The sequence below is a fragment of the Eleutherodactylus coqui genome, chromosome 1 (genome assembly GCF_035609145.1).
Source record: "Eleutherodactylus coqui strain aEleCoq1 chromosome 1, aEleCoq1.hap1, whole genome shotgun sequence".
Taxonomy (NCBI): Eukaryota; Metazoa; Chordata; class Amphibia; order Anura; family Eleutherodactylidae; genus Eleutherodactylus; species Eleutherodactylus coqui.
The window spans coordinates 481997415-482004733 of record NC_089837.1 but is presented as its reverse complement, the minus strand read 5'-3'; the positions used below and the strand labels follow the sequence as shown (position 1 = coordinate 482004733).

At 43.3% G+C, this 7319-nt stretch overlaps 1 pseudogene; it reads right to left on the bottom strand.

Moving 5' to 3' along the window:
• Positions 1–2628: 2628 nt before the first annotated feature.
• LOC136613586 (pyroglutamyl-peptidase 1 pseudogene) lies at positions 2629–3258 on the bottom strand (annotated as a pseudogene).
• Between the last annotated feature and the right edge of the window lie 4061 nt (positions 3259–7319).

Below are 7319 nucleotides of genomic sequence, written 5' to 3'. Positions count from 1 at the left end.
TGTTCTGTTACATTGGAGTGCAATTGCACAGTACAGTACTAATGTATTACCCATCGCCAATGATAGAGAAGGCTGGGTTGCATTAGCAGCAGGAGGAGGAGACTCCGAGCAGGAGATCACATGGGCCGGCACACGCCGGTGTTATTAGAGGCAACCATTGTTACTAGAGACAACATTTTGGCTAAAAAAAACGACCTTACTTGAAATTGGCCTTAGTAGATGTCAATGCCAGTAGAGGTTTTACTGTATCCTCAACATATGAGATCCATGAAACATTTCCTCTTATTATGCAGTCTCCACCACTATTACAAATACATAGCAGCGCCATCTATGAATCAGAATTAATAGAGATTATAATGGGGACATTTCACTGCTGTGTACGCGTCCTGATTCTTGGGTAATCCTATGATCTATTGCAACACTACTACGTGGTTCTCATGATAAATACATGTATTGGGGAAGTTACTTCCTAGGTGTGATTTATCTTAAATGTTCATCTTGGCATTAGAAATATTTATCATCTATTGTTTGAAGCGGGTGTGGTAGTCATTCAACAAGAATAGCTGTATACAGTATGGGGAAAATGTATTGTGTATTATTTTTGGAAATTGCTACAGTCACGTAACATTGCTGTTATGTATAAGTGTATGTTTTCTCCTCACCGGGTGTGGTTCAAGACTCTCTGAGGGTCTACCAGGACTGTAGCCAAGAGACAAAAGTGAGAATCAATTTAATAACCACTTCATAAAGTGTTTTTCCTCCCACCAAGGGTGCAGGGAATCTTGTTTCTCATTGAAGAGATGTATCTGGTGTATGAAGACTTATTACAGGCATTGCTCCATGGGAAAAACTATGCAAATTACAGTAGCTGTTCTCCAAAAGGAGGAGAACAGAAGCCAAACCAGCCAACCAGTACCCTACTCTGTACCGACAAGGTTTAAATTCCCTGAAAAGGCTGACTGCAGATGGGCCCTACTTCTTTTTGGAGAACTAATTGGCATAAAATCCCAAATAGATATACCGTATTTTCTTTTTCTAGATATATACATTATATTTATCACTTTTGTTATAGGTTTTTTTTTTTTTTTTGCACATCTAGATAATTTATTGGGATTGTCGGCACAGAGCGAGTACACGTGTCATTGCATACTTGCTGCGTCCCACATGGGAGAAACGCTGTAAAAACCCACTCATGTAAAAACCCTCACTTTGACTGAAACAAGTGAAATACCCTGAAAATACACAGAATGAAGTGACATGCGGTGGCTTTAACAAGTCCCATCTGCACAGTGTGGAAACCATCATCCAGTTTGCTGCTACTCTACTACAACGTGGATGTTCTGTCGCAGGATCCACAGCAAATACACAATGTCAGTGTGAGGCCATAAAGCTAGAAGGTATACTATTCTCAATCTATACAATTCACTCCTCAGGATCTTCTAGTTTTGATCATATAGCTACAATTACTGCTATTAGATCTTCTATTCTACAGGTATGCAAGTCCCATGGAGTAGTGCGTCTCTAACAGGTTCACTACTGAGTATATGGTCAAACCAACAAAGAAGTTTGGAGCATCACTAGGATCTAGGATAAGATTCGGCAGTCTGAGGCTGGCTGCTTTTTAGGCTTTTTTTTCTGCCTACAAGATAATCCTTCTTTATAAGACATACATTTTTGATCAACACGGGTCTGACCGCTGGGTCCACATTGATTTCCAGAGCAAACGAGCAGAGAGGTAGGTACCCATCTTTCCCAGGTTAAGATTAGACCACCTGGTATTAGTGTTAGGACCCATCTGAGAGCTTGGTCACCTGGACGTTGGTAGATGGGTCAATATGATTTGGAGTATAATTTCTAAGTCAGCCAATTAAAGCTCATTCTGCACAATAGCTGTACACTGTCATATCAGGAAGGCTGTCGCTCTACTGCATCACTTCCCATAAAACTACTATCTCAACATAGTCGCTTTACCGGCACATGTAATTCATGTATCTAATTCTACTTAATCAGCAACTACAAGTGAAAATCATGAAGAAAGAACAAAACCCACAAACAACTGAGTTAAACAAGGAAGTCCCTAGTCAAAATCTAGCACGCCTTTAGGATTTCTTTTGCATTAGAATCCATTTAATGTGAATTTTAAATTTGTAAGCTACCAAGACACTTTGTCCAAATATCGCAGGTCTCCTTTAAATCAGCAACATCTACCAACACAATTCTGCCCATTGTCCAGATGCTGGTTACTTCGGGCTGGTTTGTACAAAATGTGGAAGCAATCAAACTCATAAAATACAAGCCTTTTCCCTCCTCTACAATGGTCCTCAATCCCTGTTAGAACTTGTGATTTCTTGAAGAATTAATAAAGTATTAGACATTCCCCACGGATGATAAGACACTCCTAATATTTCCACTCCCATCATCCCTTCCCTCATCGGAGGCTCGGGCAATCATCACATTTGGTCAGGGCAGTGGGCACACTTGCCATTTCACCTCCTTTCAGAAAGGATAAGATACTTAGCAGCAGGAAAAACAATACATTTTGTAGTCGGACACCCGGTAAGATTCTCAGAGGGCTGCATTCTCCTCATATACGGAAACTATTAGATAAATGGAGGCTCTTGCTTGTTGTCAGTGTTTGCAGTCACAGTTGATTTGGTCTTCCGATTGCTCCACCATGTCTAAGATCACTTCAAGGATGGTCTGCAGCGCTCTGCCCAGTTGTGCGGCCGTGTACTGCTTCCCTAATGGAGGCACATGGATGAACACAGATCTCCCATGGCTCTCATGCAGAGACGTATAGTAAGTGAAGTCACACAGATACCTGCCCGCATCTGTAGACACCGTAAACTGAACATCTAGTCCAGCTGCTGAGGATCTCCTGCAAACATCATCCATGTCAATACAAGACTGCAAGCATTCTGGGCCTCCATCCACACAGCACTGAGTATCTGGGCAGAACTGGCGGTTGTCCAGGCGTAAATAACCTTGGTTGTGGGCACATTTTTCTAGTGTTATAGCTGAGGCCATTCCAGAAACCCCAACGTGCACTATGAGCTGAGGTCTGTGCTTTATCCATAAGTCAGGGATTAACCTTTGCACGGTTTGATATTCAACTGGAACTTCATAGATATGCAGCTCAACCCGGTCTCCAAGGCCTAGCTTATCCAGTTCCTGTACAGCCACCCAGCTTGCATTAACAGCATGCTCCCCAAATGGGCCAAACCCCGTCACCACCACACAGCCGCCCCGCTTCTCCATGTTATAGGGTTTTTTTGCTTGCTTACTATTGATGAATAGGTCATCATTAGTTGATCTGTGGGGGTTTAGCTCTCCAGTCAGCTGAATCCCGAGTCTGCTATCAGCACAAGTGAGCCGGATGTCTGAATTGGGGTCGGAGCCACTTCTGACTCCGACCCCAATTCGGGTATTCGGTTCAGCTGCACTGATAGTAGACCAGGCCATCAGTGGACCCCCGTTGATCGAATGACGATGTATCCTGAGGATAGATAATCAATAGTAAATGCCTGGAAAATCCCTTTAACTCTCCAAGCATTCAACAAACAAAGAGTCCTAAGACAATGTAATCATTCTTTAGTTATGGTCATTGCCATATGCATAAGCAGCAAAGTCTCTGTTCTTATACCCCTTAGCCAGAGGCACAACTGCAGTTTTCTTCACTTAGGGTGAAGATACAGTCCCCTCCATATTAAACTTAAAGGGGCTCATTCGTGGTCATCATTTTCTTATTTTTTTGCAGCTCAGTGAGCTGTACCAAAATAAAAGAAGATATAGCCACTTTTTCCACTCCCGGTGCCCACTGGCCGTCACTTTTGGGTGCAGGAAGCCAGCGATGATATCACCAACACCAGGGCCATGGGACTGCTGCAGCCAATCACCAGGTTCTATCAGTCAGTGATTAGCTTCAGTTGTCCCATGAACTATTGTAGGGATGGTACCTGGAAGTGAGGACCAGCTGGGGGCGCAGTGGAACTGATAAGGTGGGGTGGGAGGTGACTATGTCATCTTTTATTTTTAAATAGCTGGTTTTTGAAAAACAAGACAATGTCCACGAATAAGCCCTTTATAATACAGTGGTGCCTTGGGTTAAGAGTTTAATTCGTTCCGTGATGGAGCTCTTAACCCAAAAAACTTGTAAGTCAAATCAATTTTTCCCATTGAGATGAATGGAAAAGCCATTAATCCGTTCCAGATCGCAAAGCTTTCCCACTGATTTTAATGGGTATGGTGTTGCCCTATTGAAAGCAATAGGACGCTGACACCCCTGCAGTGATTTTCGGGGAAGGCCTTTAAATATAAGCCCTTCCCTGAAAATCATCCCTAGCTATAGTAAAAAAATATATACTCACCTATCTGCCCGGGCTCAGGTGCGTCTAGCCACCACTTGTTCTCCCTGCACTGCTTTGAAGCTTTTCAGCAGGCGGGGATTACAAAATGCAGGGAGAACAAGCGGCGGCTAGACACTCCTGAGTCCCGACAGTGGCGGACAGGTGAGTATATATTTTTACTACAGCTAGAGAATATTTTCAGGGAAGGGCTCATATTTAAAGTCCTTCCTTAAAAAAATCACTGCAGGGGTTGTCGGCAGGCCATTGCTTTCAATGGGGCCACAGTCAGCAGCAGCAGCCCCATTGAGAGCAAGGCTCTTTACCCAAGTTTTTGCTCTTAAGTTAGAGCAAAAATTTGGAAGAGAGCCTGCTCTAAAGTCAAAAAGCTTGTAAGCTGGGGCACTCTTAAACCAAGGTATCACTGTACCTCTGATCACCGCTGCTGCCCACCAATTCAATTGAAAGGAGCTGGACTGCAGTTATGTCTAAAGCTGGAGGCTGTGAGCACTTCTGTGTGGAGAAAAACTGAAGCAACCCGGGGTCCTGACTTGCAGCACTCTTGTCGATCCGTGGTTTAAAGGGGATGTGGGGCTCGAGCAAGTCCACTTGGAACTGAGCAAGCTAATATCAATACTGAGATTTGTCCTATACAAGAGCAGACCTGCCCCCAGATCAGACAACATGGAGGCTAAATATAATAATGGATTGTTTGGGTTTTTTTGTATATTGCTGGTAATTGTCCTTACTGTACTATCTGTATACCTTGTATGTATCTTTCTATGTCTGTTAATATCATGTGTACATATTTTTGTCTTTATATCTTAAATATGACTATAATTCCAAAATTTTTAATGCAATTTTTTTTTTTGCTAAACCCCTTGAGCATTAAAGCTAAAACTCTACACTTCAATCATATATTGATACTTTGTTTTAAATCCATTGTGGTGGTATACAAAGGTTAAAGGGGCACTAACTTTTTAGACAACTTATGCTTTTCTACCAGCTTGTTTAGGCCCTTATACACGCAAAGATAATCTTTCAAACGACTGAAAGATTTAGCGATCTAACTGCATAAAGTGTTAATGGCCATTAATGGACATTAACATTTTACCATCTTCATTTGCATGTAAAAGGACTTGCACAAGTTGTTTGCAGACCCCAGCATGTGTTTAAACATACTCCCAGCTGTGCAAAAAGCTGCCAGCACATTCCTTTGTTCTCCTCGCAGCAGCTGAACGATGGATTTTAAACTTAACTAAAATCCATTGTTCAAACGAAAAGTACACGATGCCCACATTTACGTATAAAGATTATTGCTAATTTTCGTACGGTTGGATGAATTTTAAACGATAATCGTTGCGTGTAAAAGGGCCTTTAGTCTTTTCGTCAGCGGCACCATTGCTGTAATCACTGTGACCTTTGAACTCTTCTCCAGCATCTGTGTTGTGACTCAGATGCCAGCAGAGAGGTCAGAGGCCGGACTGGTTAAAGCAGCAGCACCGTTGCTGCCAGACCAGGTCTACAAGTGAGTTAAATGCTTGTCGGGTGGCAGGAGGTCCACTATGGGGGTCACTATTAAGATTGGGGCTACTAATGGCAGTCACTATTACTACTAGGGCTACAACCAGGGGTAGCTATTACCATTGGGTTTCTACGGAGATCACTATTACTACTAGGGCCATGGTTACTACTGGAGAAAACTGAGGGTGAAAGAAGGAGAAAACGGCTTTGGGGAGGGTTATAGAAGTGGTGGAGGTGCTGCCAACCAGGTAGACCCATCAATAGTGGGAGGACTAGAAGTGCGAAAACAAAAAACATGGTTGATTGGCGCAACTCTCCAATGAATGTCGTAAGACTATAGGATGAAATACCCAAATTCTCTTTTTATTTAATGATATAACAGCTAGCAGAAAATCCATATTTCCGGCTGCACCTGAGTTTTATAGGGAATATCTATGTTATATATAGTGGTAATGAACACTCTCCTCCATTTCTGCCCATATAACATCAGTTACTGAAACTGCATTTTGCATTTGAAATAGAACAGTAAATGTAGATATAAACTATTTTCCACCATCTTTCTAGTATTGAAGATTTCTCTGTTATTTAATGTATTTGCAGGTGATAATATGAATAACATCCGTGAATCTCCTCAGCCTGCTACATACGTTAAGGCCCAACGTCCACGGGCGGATTTAACCCTTTCCAATCCACTGTCTGACGTCTGAAGACATTCTGATTCAAGGCTGTACAGCTCTGATGTCAAAAGACGTCCGGCAGGGTATTCTTACTGTAGATTACTGTCCGCTCTGTTGTCGGGGGCCTCTCCAGCATGTGACATACCGCAGTACTGGCTCTAGCAAGCAGATGGCGCCAATGTATAATGGCAGAAAGAGAAAAATCCCTAGGAAACCCTGAATCCAAAATTGGATTGCAAATTGGATTGCGGAGCCCGTGTGGGAGATCTGCAAATCAAGCCACCCATAGGGATGCATTAGCATCCACAAAACAATGTAAAGCGTGCGAATCGCACGTGCGGGAAGAAGTCAAAGCATGCTCCATTTTTCTGCGGATCCCGTGAGACAGATTCCATTGAAGTCAATCAAAGCCGTCCGATCTGCGGCAAAGCCACAACTGTCACTGTGGATGTGCTGCGGATCCGCGGCAAAGCAGGAGATTAAAAAAAAAAAAAAGCACTGTGCACACGTCCGGCACGTTGGCAGGAGCGTCCGGACACGTCCGCCGTGCTGAAAATAGAAGATCCGTCCGGAAGAGAGGAGACCCGCGCTGGATCTGGACAGGAAAGAAAATGTATTTTTCTGTCCATGTCTGCAGGCACGGCTGGACTCCGCTGCGGGATTCAGCAGATGCAATCCGTGCGTGCAAGCGGACATTGGGCCTAAGTCTGCATCCGCACGGGCTACAAGACAACGCTACAATGTGAAGCCCATGGTTTCCAATGGGTTCTTTCAC